The sequence below is a fragment of the Amblyomma americanum genome, chromosome 7, assembly GCF_052857255.1.
Source record: "Amblyomma americanum isolate KBUSLIRL-KWMA chromosome 7, ASM5285725v1, whole genome shotgun sequence".
Taxonomy (NCBI): Eukaryota; Metazoa; Arthropoda; class Arachnida; order Ixodida; family Ixodidae; genus Amblyomma; species Amblyomma americanum.
In genome coordinates, this window is record NC_135503.1 from 134863529 (window position 1) to 134878064 (window position 14536).

The 14536-nt window shown below is 45.2% G+C and overlaps 1 protein-coding gene across 1 annotated transcript in view; it reads right to left on the reverse strand.

Moving 5' to 3' along the window:
• The window catches only part of LOC144098086 (uncharacterized), a 168995-nt gene that overhangs the window by 142695 nt on the left and 11764 nt on the right, over window positions 1-14536 (reverse strand). The gene's annotated exons all lie outside the window — the stretch shown is intronic.

A 14536-nucleotide genomic window follows, 5' to 3' on the forward strand; every position in this document is an offset into this window, starting at 1 on the left:
ACAGGAATGTCATGCGTGTGACTGTATTCCTTTCAAAAGATAGTCTGAAGAAGCTGTGTGCATCTAGGATTACAACGGGAGAGCTCAACACTGATGAGGGTGCTGTTACTTGCCTTGAGGGGTGTGATCTGTTCCACAGGACATAACGAGTGTTCTGTATCTCGGACATATGTATTTCACAGAGCCTAGAGGGACGGCAAAAGGCCTTGTTTCAACGGTTAAGACGATCACCAGTCTGACTGATGAGAAGGTGAACGGACTTTGCACTAACGAAGGTGCTCATAGTGTCATCAGGTATGATTAGCACTCCGGGAAGTCCAATTTGAGTGTAAAAACCACTGTTAATTACCTGCAATCTAATGAACTAAGGTTACTAGTATCGGACAAGGGAGGCGGGTTTCTGATCATGCCGCAAAAAATTTCACTCAAAAAGGATAATGAGGCAATTACGAAGACATTTGCCCAAACGCAGTCAGCAGGGCGGGAATGAAGAATCGGGCTCTTACGCTCTGTTGTAAGATAACCAGACTAATCTCTAAAAAAGGAATAAAGGCGGAGCAAAACTTGGCCTGACGGTGCTATTTTCGCCTACAACATACAAAGCGCATGTTCCTCTGGGCGCTATTGTTGCTTAAGTATAATCTTGGCAACGTGTCCTTTCCAGGTTTCACCAAAATAGCATCAAGCTCCTTCCAGGTATCGACACATTTACGGCGGGTAACTCGAAGGAAGTAATTGAATTCTTCTCACAGGAAGGCCTTTCTTCGGGGGCTCAGCTGGTCTTCTGGACTGACATTGAAAATGTTTTCTACTTAATTCACGAAAATGATATTTTAATACCAGTGAGGGACAGCATATAAATTAAAGGGACTGCAGGGTTTCACAATCATGTAGGAATTTGAAAGGGACATTTTTTAACGCTTTTTGTGTTTGATCTTTCTAGAACTGTTGTTAATTTTGAGTGTGGCAAGATTGATCAGCTCGTGGGCGTCTGCAGAGTCTTGTGCATTGCTGCGTTGCCTGGTGAACATTTTTTAAGCCAGTTTTGAGAAACGCTTTCAAACGCGCCTCAATGACAACACAATTGTAAAGAACTTTAGATATAGGGGACGACTTCCTTGAAGTTGGAAAACCTCAAGAGTACAGAAATGAGGATGTAGTCCATCATATTTTAGAGCTTTTCAAGTGCTGTGGCTGTTTTGAAAATTCAGCCCATGAACATGACAATAACGGTAGCGTACAGTTTCTGGATGTTAATTTCTTTGGCGAATCACACGATTTCCGCATCTATCAGCCACAGTCGAAAAAGGAATTTTTAATTTTTAGTCGGCCCACTCCAAATTGTTAAAAAGAGGCATTGCTAAGTTATGCATTTTTGCTGCTCTCGAGAAGTTGCTCGCACAAGGTGCTTAAATTAAACCAAAGCAGGCTCATCGCATGGCTAAGTCCGGTTTTCCTATAGAGCTGGTGGTGTCGGTCGCTGCGAGTGGAATAAACAAGATAAAATAAAATTTCCGTTGGTATCGCTGTGGTTCAACCTGGAGTGACGCGATAACTAGAGCTGACCGATTGGAACTTGATCAGTTGAACTGCAAAGTCAGCCCTTCACCGCACCGTTTCGCTCGGCGTTCATTCATATTCGTCCCACTTGACATGGTGCATGTGCACAGCTGTGGCAGCTCAGTTTCGCCGGCGAGCGGCGCGTTCGGCAGCTGCTCCGCACCACGTGACCAACCACGTGACAGCGTGGCGGCGCAGCCACGCTGAAGGCTCAAAATCCTACCGTAGTGTAGCTATCGGTACAAAACCAGGGAAAAAATGCAGGTTACTGAGCGACAATCTCTTGAACGATGTAGATGCGTGGGACTACCCTTTGTTCATTAGCTTACACACTGCACTAAACAGGTGGCGACGAAAGACAATGCCAGAGTTATGCTTACTGCACCGAACAAACTCGGCAAACTATGCAGAGTTGTTAATGATGTCTCCGACAGAAAACTGCCATACCCCATGAAACATGGAAAGCTGTTTTTAGCCTGCAGGACCAATCCGCTCTATCGGTTTATGCTATCAAGCGGAAAATGCTACATCGGCTAAATGACCGCTGCGTCAACATTCGTCTCATGGAGCACAAGACTCTTGCAGCGACTATATCAGGCTCTGGACACTTGGCGGCACATTGCAAATTGCGTGAACACGGTGTATAAGATTGTACCCCATTTTTGACCGGACACGTGTGATATCTGTGAATGCGGACCAGAAGGAGCGGCAGGTACAGGAACCCTTCTTTATGCACGGACGGCAATCATGCTAGAGACAGCCAAATATTTATCTTTCTGCCTAGGAACCGAAGTTCTTGTATGTGGAGATGCCGTCGCGTCATGCGGGTTGATAGTTGACTGTTTTTGGCGGCTGATCGTCGCTTGCGAATGCGTTGCATTTCTGAGAATAAAACCAATTGAAGTCTTGTGCTTGTGTTGTCTTGTTCTCTCCTTTCCTCCCTGTTATATAGCTCTACTACTATGTCCTCTCAATCTAAAGACCAACTATTCCTGATTTCTGCCTTAAACACCCGTTGACTATTTCTTCCGTGCCGTCCTACGCTTATCATTTTTTTTTCTGAGCAGTGATGTCTGCACAGTCATAATGTGCTTCCTAGTGTTTTTTGTCATTGGCATAAATGAAGCTTGGGCTCCTGGTCGTTTCTTGTACTGCACTGTTTGTTTTGATAATAAAAACATTGAAAATGCAAACGAATTCAGCGATACAAGCAAATAGGAACTAAATCATTAGTATTCGCGCATAATGCTCTGAAAAAAAATTGCATTCTTCGTACGTTCATGTCGGTAGTGCAGTTCAGTGCTGGTAATCAAGGGGACAAGACAACGCGGTAAAAACGGAAAGATACCGCAACCAGGCAATGGTCGCAAATGTCTAAGAGCGACGCAGCCAGGTCGACTGTGAACATGAGCAGAGGTACGTTGGGCGCTTTTTAAGCAAAAAAGCCAGCCGGAGTAGTGCACTCAGTTCACAGCTTCTAATCATTAGGCTAGAGTCAGACAGCAAGCTGCTCGATGAGCAGCTTCCTGGAAATGCACGGAAACTTTTTTTCGGAAGTCAATCTATGTAAGACTATAGGCACTTGCACATGTAGCGATGGTCCCTTAGAGCATCTTTTAATTCATTGCGCATCCACTTAAAGCTAGTTGAAGCTTGACGGTAGCCTCAAGATCCGTATTAAACCATAACCGGAACAGCTGCTCTTCCAAGATTTTTTTAGTAATATCCAAAAACACTTGGCACGGTTTTGACACACGGACGAAGCAAGCCGTCAAAAAGCTCATGTGCAGGCAGTGCACTTGTGTATGCTCCTTGTTCGGAGTTCTCTCCAACGTTACCGAAGCATTTCGTCAGTTTCAAAGCGCGTGTCAGCCGCCTTCAGTTTCGCTAATCTGCTATTGCTAGGCCAACATCCACTTTTACTTGTCTATTCGCATCCACGCATCTTACAGCGGTTTGCTTGCATGCACCACACCTCGCCATCCTGATGATATACACGTTGAATCACCTAAGAATTTACGCAATTTTTAAAAATAAGTATTTTGAGTTACAAGATTGCTTTCTTCCGCACAGCATTGTCAGCGGTGTAGTTCGTCGTAATACGCTTAGGTGTGCTGACTAGCACGTGTGTTAATTAATAATAAATACTGAAATTTTTATTTATTACTCTAAGGCCTCTTTATTATTGACAGGCGTGTAGCCCGCCTTAAATAATATGTATATCAGTTTTTAGAGTTTCGCAATTGCGGTTACCCTCGCCACTCTGCTCGAACAAATGTTGGCTACATCGCACCAAATTGCATGCGCTTTTGAGAAACTTTCAGCCAAAGCAACCTCTTCAACGCACGTAACTCGTCGAAATAGCCAAAATTTGTTCGGCCACAGCGCGTAGTGTAGCCGCTTTCCGAAATTGTAAAAACAATATGGATAGTACTTATGGTAGACTACACGCCTGTAAAATAATTAAGAAGCGTAACAGCAATAACATAAATCAAGTAATCAATAAAATTTAACCGGCCTGCTAGATATCGCATCTTAGCCATATTCCGATGTACTACACCACTGACAGTGCTATGCCGAAAAAAGCGTTCTTCTATCTCATAGAGCCTATTTTTAAAAATTGTGTAAAATCTTAGGTGAAGCACCCTGTATACACTGCACGTAAAGCCCAAGGGCGCTCTCTCCAGCCCCGACGGCGTTATACGATAAAGCATTGAAAAAAAAATATCGAGACCAACCAGCCATACTTGAGGAATTACAAGCGAAATAATTGAAACAAAGTATCTCCATGTGACGACGACGCCGGCTTTGTGGTGACGTCGACACAAGTAGTACTTATCATAGGGAACAAAGAGCTACTTATGACCAGCAGAGGGGAAAAAAAGCGCTCGATTTAATGACGTTTATTCTCTGATTTAGACCATTGCATTTTAAACGCACTGCGTTGTAGATATCTCATCACGCATGCGGGCCAGTCAACTTCTAAAGTCATAACAGAAAGAGTGCAGCAAGACTTGTTTATCTAGACTCAATGCAAGACTACATCGTTTACATCCGTAAAGGAACGGCTTTTCTTCTTGGCCCCTTTCACAATGTGTACGTCATGTTGTGAAGAACAAATAAAAATGAATGAATATGTTTTGATTGTGTGACTTTGAAGCGTTCTTTGATTTTTTTTTTCCTGCACCTTACCTAAGCCGTACTCAAGGAAGGGCGGTTTATCACATTAAGGAATGGATGTGCTTATAAATGGGGGGTAAATGTCCGATTGCTTTTGTGATGCGAACTGTTCGAAATATATCGCATGTTCTTAAAAAGCTATAATTATATAAAAGCAACCAGGGCCACAAATTTTCCACTGCTAAAATCGTTATGCTGTGTGTGCTTCCTTTCCGACTGCGAGAGAGAATAATTTCCAGTGATATTCACAAAGATACTGCATTCTTGAGGCAGCTTTGTTTATTATTACTTTGCTGCATTGTTCTCGTATTTCTTAAACTATTCGGTCCGACTTTTTCACTTTCATTGTATTCCATCTTGCCAGCTATTTCTACGTTGGTACTTTTGACCGCCGAAGTGGCTTAACAATTCTATTCGGCTAACAACAAACGCTTTTGCTTAATTGAACTGTATAGAAATCTCTCAAGAGACTCCCATTCTACGACCACCTTAGCTCCTCATCTAATACAAAGCCTAAACACGGCTGAAGAGTTGGAGGACCGCCAATTCCTTCTCATGAGAACCTTGACTTCAAGTGCCTTTCGTGGATAACACTCTCTGTTTTAGGGAGCACAGATTGTGATTCACGGGATTTATTTTTGCAATTAAAGCTTACAGGTGACCTCACCCGTGTGGATGGTTAAACGTGGAACACGGAGGAAAATGATAGTAGGTGCGTCTCAATGCCGGACCAGTTGTATTGCATGACACCACATTTTTCACAATTGATATATTTGTGGCGCTGCCCTTGCAATGTAGAGGCCAAAGTCAATTCTCCTTTAAAAAGACCGCTTTCATTTTATAGTTATCCGGTAAACATGATGTGAACTCATGACGCCTGAAACTAGAGCCCATTCCAGAAGTGAGCTCACTTTTAATATAGTACAAAAGTGAGCTCAAAAGTGAGTTTCAGCCGTTATGACTTCAGGCGTCATGTTCGGTTGGCTAAGACTAAACCGCTTTCACTTAAGGGCTTAACGCCCATGAGTTCGGATCTTGTTGGCTAGGCGTATATAAGTTACTTGAGCATCGCGAGTAAGGCCTTATATTTTATTCCAGGAAAATTTCTAGCTGTAAACACATAATGTTGTTTATGTTCTTTTCACGCGCACCGTTTACAAGGGGTGGCCGGAGCGAAACTCTTTTGATATGGGCAACGAAAAAGCTATAAGGGCGGTCTTATGTGGTAATTACGCGTACACTGGACACGAATCCACCTACATCACAGTGAACGGTCTGTCCGCTAGTGTACTCCCCTATCGAGGCTCGATATACTCGGTTAAATGTGGCGTTGATATTCACCTCAGGAAATACAGAGAACTTACGGTTAGCAACATGAACGAATTTGGGGCACATTTTGATCCCAAATAATATGTCGTGCTGATAGTTGGCAACTGGAGGAGATATTCCACCAAACTGTGCCCTTTATCCGGTTAATAACCATGGCGGTTGCCAATACTTTTAGTTTCGACTGCAGTTAGTAGTCACAAAAAGCACATCACGGTTATATGCCTCGTTTCGTTTCCGTAGAGTAAGCTGATAAGCTTGGTGCCGTGGCGGCGGCATTGTGTTCATGCATGACGCCACGGTGTCGCCACAACGACATCCAGGATGATGCGGGGAGGACAGCGGTTCGAAGCGCATTCCTGCATGACGCTTCCACTGTTTCTTACAGCGCTTGTGCAACTGCTGACGACAGAGGCAGAACGGTGGTAGTTGGTATATCACACCTATTAAGTAGTTTATATAGCGTTTTCTAATTACGAAAAAAGAGGCAATCAAACCTCACGTGTTTGACATACCCACTAGCACCCTCCCGCTTTTATCACTACGAAATCGTGCTTTATGGAACAGGTCCAAACGCTATTGTCGTGAATCGGAAGCGCGTCCCCGACTTTCCGAAAGGGTTACTGATCTGGAGTTCCCGGGTTCGAACCCGTCCGCGGCGGCTGCGTTTTTATGGAGGAAAAACGCTAAGGCGCCCGTGTGCTCTGCGATGTCAGTGCACGTAAAAAATCCCCAGGTGGTCGAAATTATTCCGGAGCCCTCCACTATGGCACCTAATTCTTCCTTTCTTCTTTCACTCCCTCTCTTATCCCTTCCCTTACGGCGCGGTTCAAATGTCCAACGATATATGAGACAGATACTGCGCCATTTCCTTTCCCCTAAAAAAACAAATTATTATTATTATTTCCAAAGGGGAATATGCTATCGCGTGCAGGTAGGAACAAGAGAAGAGAACAAAGAGATTAATAAAAAAACGAAGCCGTATTTAGAATTTAAAGGAAAATAGCCAATTAGAAAGGAAAACACCAAGAAAAACACACACACTACACGCGTACAACACTACAGAACAAAGGAAAGTGTTCGCGAGGAACGTGTTCGCCTCGCACACACCTTTTGCACGAGCGCACGCGCAACGCTGGGATGGCACGCGCAGCGCTCCGCTGTCCGACGCACCACTATCGACGCACCGTGCGTGTTTACAAACCCTCCGAGGATATTTTGTGCACCTCACAGCTATGCAGGGTGTTTCACGTAAGAATTAAAAATAAAAAAACAGGCTTCTGCAATTAGAACAGCCCTTGTTTTGGCACAACATTGTCAACGGTGTAGTACATCAGGATACAGCTCAGACGTGCTAACTAACACGCTGGCTAACTATTGTTGAATAGTTACCTTTACTATATACTGTTGAATAGTAATAGTTAACTATTAACGTTCGGCTCCTTAATTACTGAGAGCCGTGCAGCCCAGCGTGAGTAATATCCTAATCAGTTTTTATAATTTCGAAAATGCGGCTACTCTTGGTGCTGTGGCCCAAAAAGATTTGGCTATTAATAATAATAATTGGTTTTGGGGGAAAGGAAATGGCGCAGTATTTGTCTCATATATCTTTGGACACCTGAACCGCGCCGTAAGGGAAGGGATAAAGGAGGGAGTGAAAGAAGAAAGGAAGAAGAGGTGCCGTAGTGGAGGGCTCCGGAATAATTTCGACCACCTGGGGATCTTTAACGTGCACTGACATCGCACAGCACACGGGCGCCTTAGCGTTTTTCCTCCATAAAAACGCAGCCGCCGCGATTCCGACTTGTTATTTGCTCTGGACGAGTTGCATGGCCTGAAAGCTTCTCGAAAGCGCATGTATTTTGGCTAGATATTTCCGAAATTTTCTGGGCCACAGCGCGGAAGGTAACCGCGTTTTCGAAATTATAAAAACTGGTACGGATATTACTTATGGTGTGCTACATTCCTCTCAGTAAGTAAGGTGCATAACCATAATAGTTATGAAGTTATTTGTTGAGTATTAGTTAACCAGCCTGCTAGTTAGCCGACAATGCTATGCTGTAAAAAGCGCTCCTCTCAACAGAAAACAGCCTACTTGTAAAACTCATGTAAAGTCATAGGTGAAACACCCTGCATACAAAAGCGCATCGGACCGCGCGCTCTGCCTTTGCCTCCTTCTCCTGGATGCGTAGATGGCGGGAACGTAGCGCCTTGCATACACACAAAAGGTTTAGGACAGCAGGAACTTCAGGAACCATGTAAAAGACACATACGCATTCACGCGCATTCACATAAAATAAACACGGCATATCTAAACGGAACACACTAAATATTTGAAGGCCAGCTCGCTACACAAAGTTTCTGAGCGCAGAAACACACGTTAACAAACTATTTCTTGGAGTCTACAGCGACAATTTAGTGCAACAGTCATAAGCAATGAAAAATAAAATGAGAATACAGCAATGAGAATGAATGATTAGATTGAAAGCACTTGCAAATATGTACGCTTGCATTTCAATCAAACTAAGAAATAATGGTGAATGCCTAAACGAAAAGAACGTGTGAACCAGGTTTTGCCTTGAGTTGGGGCACTACTAACAAAAAATAAGCACATGATGAAAGGACCAAGTACAACGAGCATACGCATTCTGTATGACGAGAATAAAAGCACTCATAAATTTCGCATAATGAGAAAATGAAGTATAACGTTCAAAAATAGGTTCTCATGTCAACCGACCAACATAAAGGACTTATTAATTGTTGAATAAATAAATAATGTAATTTTGTGTGTGAAAACATATTTCCATCCAATCCGCTATCACTATAAAATATTTTTCTTCGTTGCAGAAGATAAGGATGACGTACATACAGAAAAAATTAAACCGATCTGACAGTGTTTCCAACATGCTGCCAGACCTAGAGAGAGATTTTAATGAATACAGGACAGTGTCACATATAATAGGAAGTCTAAAATAAAATTATGAAGGAAAGAGACGTGACGAAGACGACGTGAATTAACCGAAGATGTTTCGGCGGCTACGCCGGCATCCCTCCCGAGTGCTGCTAGTAAGAATCATTCCATGTCGCCTCCTACCGTGCCCCAAGTACCGCCTGCCAACAGCGCTCCTGACAGTGTCGCTCACGTAGATCCTTGTAGTATGGACGTTGAAATGCTCACCACTTCCCAGAAGCGTCGAGCTTCTTCCTCACCCTCGAAGTCAGCTGTTCCGCAAGTCAAAGCAAAGAAAGGACCCCCCAAATTAATTCCCCAGACTGATGTGCTGAAGGAGGCTGTTGATGCCTCTTTAACCAGTCGATAATCATGGCGGGTCTAAAAGTTATGCAGTGGAATTGTCGTTCCGTACTTTCTTCTTTACCGGATCTTGAATTACTTCTTCATAAACATAATCCAGATATTGTGATTTTACAAGAAACGTGGCTCCCACCACTTAAATCATTCACATTTAAAAAATTTCGTGTTTTCAGGGTAGATCGCATTAATGGCAGGGGTGGTGGGTTAATAACTATGATCTCTACGAAAATATGTCACCGGGCATCCATCTCGCAGACAGTTATGCGCCCTGACTGTGAGTTGTTGGCGGTTGAAATCTCCCTTCCACAGTGCGCCAAAGTCACTATTGCTAACGTCTACTTCCCAATCGGTGTTCACAGGACAGACTGTTTGGACACCTTACTGAGCGGCGCAAACAGCACAGTCATCGCAGGAGATTTTAATTCGCACCACAGTGCCTGGGATAGTCGCTCTGACTCCTGCGGCCAGCTTCTGTGGTCCTGGATGTCAATGAATGCAGTGCGCTGCTGTAATTCCGGAGCAGTAACCTTTATGCGTGGAGGATCCCGTTCAATCATAGATTTAACATTAGCATCTCGTGGGGTTGGCGTATCTGCATGGTCAACTGAAGAATCAGGTACATCTAGTGACCACTTTCCAATAACCTTTTCTATTATATCCTCGCCTATCAGAAAAGGTGGTGCAACCATGAAATTTCTAAACCACATTATGTACAAAAAATTGGTATCTGCCTCACTCCCCTCCATAGTTAGCTCAGGTCGAGCACAAAGAGCTCAGCGGACAATTACCTTTCTGCAAGATGCTGCTGAGAGTTCTGTATTCTCGGTGTGCACTACTGCTCCTGCCAGACAGCCGTCTCCTTGGTGGACGGAGGAGTGCGAGAAAGCTTATCGTCGTAGAAAAGCAGCCTGGAAAAGCCTTTCCTATAATCAGAGCCCAGGTAATTGGATAAATTATAAGTTCTTCTCTGCATGTTTCAAACGAACTGTTAAAAAGGCAAAGGAGGATTATAATCAAAATTTAAACACGTATCTCTCAAAACCCCAGAATAAGAAGGCTCTCTATAGATTCATGGCGCAGAATAACAGCTCTCCGGCCTCCAATCGCATAAGGTCAATGGTAATGTCTCCGCAGGAGGCTAAGCAAAACCTTGAACGCATCGCGCAGGGGCTGGCCTTACGTTTCCAGGTACAGAAAGCAGAACCTTTGCACACTCTCACCCCCAGCTCGGACTATCCTGAGGTCGACGTGTCGGAGCTCCTGCAAATTGTTTCCTCGATGCACTCTGCTGCTCCGGGATCTGACGGGATTACTGTGGGCATGTTAAAGATTTTAGCGCACGACTTTCCAACTCACCTTCTAGATATTGTAAATGCGTCATTGGAAACCTCTTGGATTCCTCACAGTTGGAAAATTGCGAAAATAATTTTACTTTTAAAAAATGCAGACAATGGATTTCAATTAGACAATATTCGGCCGATTGCTTTAACCTCAAATTTAGTAAAGCTAATAGAAAGAGTAGTACACAGTCGCCTCACAAAGCATGTTCATCATATTAACGGCCTCAGCCCCGCACAGATTGGCTTTCGTCGCGGTTGTTCCATATGGTCCGCGCATGTGGATCTCGAGAGCCGAATACGACTCTCAATGCGCCAGAGAGAAGTTTCGGCCTTGGTGACGCTTGACGTTGCGAAGGCCTATGACAGCGTGGAGCACACAGTCCTCATTAACAAGCTTGCTCAACTACAACCACCGCATTACCTCTACGCCTGGATTTGTGAATTTCTAAAAGATAGATTTTTCTTCTGTACAGACGGATCTTTTTGTTCTAATACCTATGGTCAATCAAGAGGTGTGCCGCAAGGCTCTGTTCTTTCTCCGCTGCTTTTCAACATATTAGTTCGGGACATCCCCATTCATCCTAACGTTACAGTTTATGTATACGCAGATGATATAGCTTTTTTCGCATCAGCAAATGATATTCATGTGCTCTACGGGTATTTGCAGGCATATCTGAATGCTCTTGAAGTCTGGTTGGACCAAATCAATTTATCACTTAATGTCAGCAAATGCGGCGTGCTGGTATTTCCACCCGACGCTCCTATGTACATCTCGCTAGCCTACCGCTCCACTCCAATTCCGCAGGTGGAGTCGGTTAAATACCTAGGTGTTACTTATGACCAAAATTTGGACTGGCGACACCATATTAAGAATAATGTTATTAAAGGGGAACGTGCACTGGGCCGTTTGACCCGAGTTGGCAATAAAAAGTTTGGCATGCGTCGTGACACGCTACTGTTGCTCTATAAGGCTTATATGAGACCGATTCTGGAATTTGGTTGCCCCTTGTTCTCTGGTAGCGCGAACTACAAGCTGCAGCCATTAGCCTTACTGGAAAGACGTGCCCTACGGCTATGCCTCGGGCTCCCAAAATCAGCTTCCAACGCTGTCCTTTATCTGGAAGCGCGTATCCCCAACCTCTATTCGCGCTTCCAACTTCTAACAGTGCGTACTTTCCTCAAGTCTTTTGACCCGGCCCCAGGCGTTAGTGTTCCAATTTTTGTATCCCAACCACACCTTTTTTTGACTAATCACTGGCCACGTTATCAGCTTCCGCAAGTTAGGTTCACGCAGAATCTGTTAGCTCCGCTTCAGGTTGATCTGATCTCCTTGCAACGAGTTGCTGACACGCAGGCTGATCCCGTCTTCTATTACGACTTTATTTTCCCGTCCCATGCGAAGCATATGCCCGCACATACCCTAAATGGTCTTCTTTCTGAACACCTACAGAATTTTCCACATCATACTGTTCTCTCCACTGATGCCTCCGGCAGCTGTGAGAAGGCGGCGATTGGCATATATTCGCAGGATCTAGATTGGAGCTACTCCGTTCGTATCCCTGATTATACTCCTATATTCTTCGCAGAGTTTCTGGCCATTGGTTTGGCTCTTCTCAAAATTCCCAGACATGTCGCACGGGTTCTTATTCTCACAGACTGCCTTTCAGTTATTGTCTCTCTCCAAAATTCGGAAAAATCTTTCTTGACTCGTTCACTTAGGTTTTTTGTTCCGAGCACAGTGCGCGAGATCCGTTTGGTCTGGGTACCTGGGCATTCAGGCGTCTATTTTAACGAGGTGGCTGATTTATTGGCAAGGTCAGCTCTCAGCGCACCTGTAATATATCCCGTCCCTCACCTCATTCTGTTAGCAGCTTCACGTTTCCAGCGGTTCCAACATATTTCAGCCACTTTGAGTGATCCGTTGCTGAATACCGTGGACTTTCAACACCTAAAGTACCCATGGAATATCCGGTGGTGTAAGTCAAGGCTTTGTGAAGTGTCCATGACGCTCCTGCGATGTAGAATCCCTCACTTAAACTTGTACTTATGCAGGTGCGGGTTCGCTGCGACAAACCTTTGTGTATCATGTGGGCAAGTTGAATCAATCGATCATTTTCTCCTCTCTTGCCGGCGGTTCGCGGTTCAGAGAAAGCAATATCTGGAGGTTCCTCTTTCGAGACTAGGACTGCCTCTGTCTCTTACAGTTCTTCTATCGTTCGGTGCGAGTGCCAAGGGATTCCCGTTAAGCAGTGTATGCGGCTACCTTCACGATTACATAAGTGCAACTAATCGATTATCCTGTTAGCTATACACAAAATTCTTTCGCATGTCCAAAAAGGCTAGATTGATTCTATTCCGGATGACTCATACCTCTTGAATTCATTTTATTTTTCCCAATTTTTTTTATCTTGATTCAGTCTTCTGACGTTTCCTTCCCCGCGCAAATGCTTCATTGGCATTCTACCCTATACCTTGGCCAATCCCCCCACGTGGGTATGTGCCATATTACTTGAGGAGAAGAAGAAGAAGAAGAAGATTAAAGAAGATGAAGAAGAAGCATTCGGTGAGGTGCAGAGAGATGATTGGTGGAGAAGAGAAGAAGGAGAAGACGACGACAAGGCTTACGGTGACTAACGCCAAGGCTATAAAAGAGCGAGGGAGAGCGAAGCACGGGGAGGAAGAACAGAGAAGCGGAGGCTCCGGCGGGTCAGGGACGCTTCGCCTGGAAGAGAGCGACGCCGGCTACTGCTCCGGTGAGCTCGCGTTCTACGGCTCCTCTTCATGGACTTCCTGCCGTTCTTGAGCCCGTTCCGGGGAGTCAACTGAGAACGCTACCACCTGCTACGGCCAGTGATGTCTCGAGCGCTGTTGCCACCCATCCTGGTGGTGCCCCCAAAGCCAACAACACCGGCATCTTATCCACCGGCGCTTGAACCGGGAGCTTGTACGACGCAGCCAACGACGCCGCGCGACGCCAGCCCAAGCACGTCGAACGCCACCTCGACACCGCCTACTGGACCTACACAACGCCGCAGCCGCACCGAACCAACTGTGAGCACGAACACCGACCGCTAATAGTAGAACGCTAGTAGTAGACGCTGATAGCAGTGTTACTGGGTCGTGTGTATTTATAGTCTTTGTGTTTTGTGTTAGTTTTGTTAGTTTTGTGTTCTAGTGTGTGTCACGTACGGTTTATTAAATGTGCGTCTGTGAGGGCACACCTGTCGCCTAGTCCATTCTTTTGGTCCGAGTGTTCTCCGGGGAGATCTGACAAACAGGTCTCTCTGATCGTTAACCTGGCATGTTGTTCCAGAGGAGCGAGAAGGAAGAGGTTGCAAAATTGGCGGTGGTTTAGCTCTGGTTAATCCTGGAGTGACGCGATAGCTACAGCTGGGCGAGTGGAACTTGCTCAGTTGAATTGCAAAGTCAGTCTTTCGCCGCTCTGTGTTGCTTGACGTTCCTTCTTCATCTTCATCACACTTGACACGGCGCATGCGCACAGCTGTGGCAGCAGCAGCTGCTCTGCACCACGTGGCTGGTCACGTGACCAACCACGTGACGAACCACGTGATCAGCCACGGCGCCGCGCCGCCTACAGCTGCTCCGCATCACGTGACCAACCACGTGACAGCATGGCGGCGCGGCCACAGGGTGGCGGCGCCGCCATGCTGAAGGCTTGAAATGGTACCGTAACGTATGCAGCTATCGTTAGAAAGGAGGGGTCACATAAGCTCCGCCTTAATTAAGGGCATGACGGGATAAGGGAATGGAATAATTCTGACACATGCAGAAAGGCACCCTCCACTTTATATTCATA